Raw genomic sequence first — 1,435 nt, 5'->3', positions numbered from 1 at the left:
GTTAGTTACACGAATTCAGATATAGGATGAAATCGGATAGGGATGAAATTGTTTAGGGATGAATTAGTTTAAGAGTTTTTAAGAGTTTTAAAAGTTTTTAAGAGTTTTAGCCAAATACTTTATAAGATAGTATGAATTAATAACAAGGGCCATGGGACCAAATCGACATAGAGAAGAAGTATCCAATAGTAATTGGACATGGACTTGTCCGATTCATGGGCTGGTAGTAGTTAACTTAACTGGGCTTTTTAGGCCCAATTAGTGTTCAGAGGCCTAACACAAGAGCCCAAGATAATTCATCTTCGTATTTTAACGTATTTCTTCGTATGCAATGAGGATGTAGATATTGTTCATTTTCATTCCATACGAATTGAAAAATTATTTTCCATTATGTATTTGATTATTAATCTATACTACCAATGCCACAACCCCCAAAACTGCCATCACACCATCATCACCTCGTCGTAGTTACTGCCATTGTAGCAACAACACACACACAATTTGCCACCACTACCATCACACCGTCATCATCTTCACTACCGCCACAACCATCACTTTTGTTGCGACACTATAATCACTAACACCCCCACTGAAATAACCACCACCACACCGTAGATGACACCCCCAATACTACCGATTAATATTACTATTAACATGATCATTAAATAGTATGTGTAATTTAATTAATAAAGTATGAAGATGCTATAAAAGAGGGGTTTTGATCATTTATCATTATTTCAATAGAATTTCGAAATTATATTCTGTGAACCAAACATACATATTCCAATTCTTTCGACAGATTCCGTTCCAATCCGTGGCAACTAAAACACATGATCAAACCTAATAAAAATTCTATTCCATCTCATTTAGATTCCAATTAATTTGACAAATCCTAATATATTTTTCGCTCTTGGAATCAAACACCACTGCACCTTATTGTTTTATAAAAGTTTAACATGTCGAAAGTTTTTACAAAAACAACTACTCTACTTTTTAAGATAGAGGAATGACCTACATATATCTTATGAATTGAAATGATTTTTTTTAGTCATATTTGTGATTTTGTTTAATTATTTTTGTTCTAAAAAATGAAAGATTGAATAATGTGAAAGAGGACAATGGTTTGGTGATTTTGTTGACATAAAAGATTCTATTTATCATTATTTTTAAATTTTGTAGGTGTTTTTATTTTAAAACTCGTTGAATTTTGAATTCTTATTTCACTTTTAATTGATAAAAGTGAGGTGAAGACCCATTCCCAGGTGTTCAAAATTTTTCCAAGCTTTGGATGGGGAACATGAATTATAAGTTCTATCTTAATTGGGATAGTTGGTCTTCTTCTCCTTACCTTGTTTAGTCTACTTGCTTGTCTCAGACTTGGGTTTTGCTTTGGCTTTAGTTTGGGGATGTCTCTTTTTGCTTCTTTTTGTTTTCG

This window comes from Cynara cardunculus (genome assembly GCF_001531365.2).
Source record: "Cynara cardunculus var. scolymus isolate 2C chromosome LG 3, CcrdV1, whole genome shotgun sequence".
Taxonomy (NCBI): Eukaryota; Viridiplantae; Streptophyta; class Magnoliopsida; order Asterales; family Asteraceae; genus Cynara; species Cynara cardunculus.
This window is presented reverse-complemented; position numbering follows the sequence as displayed.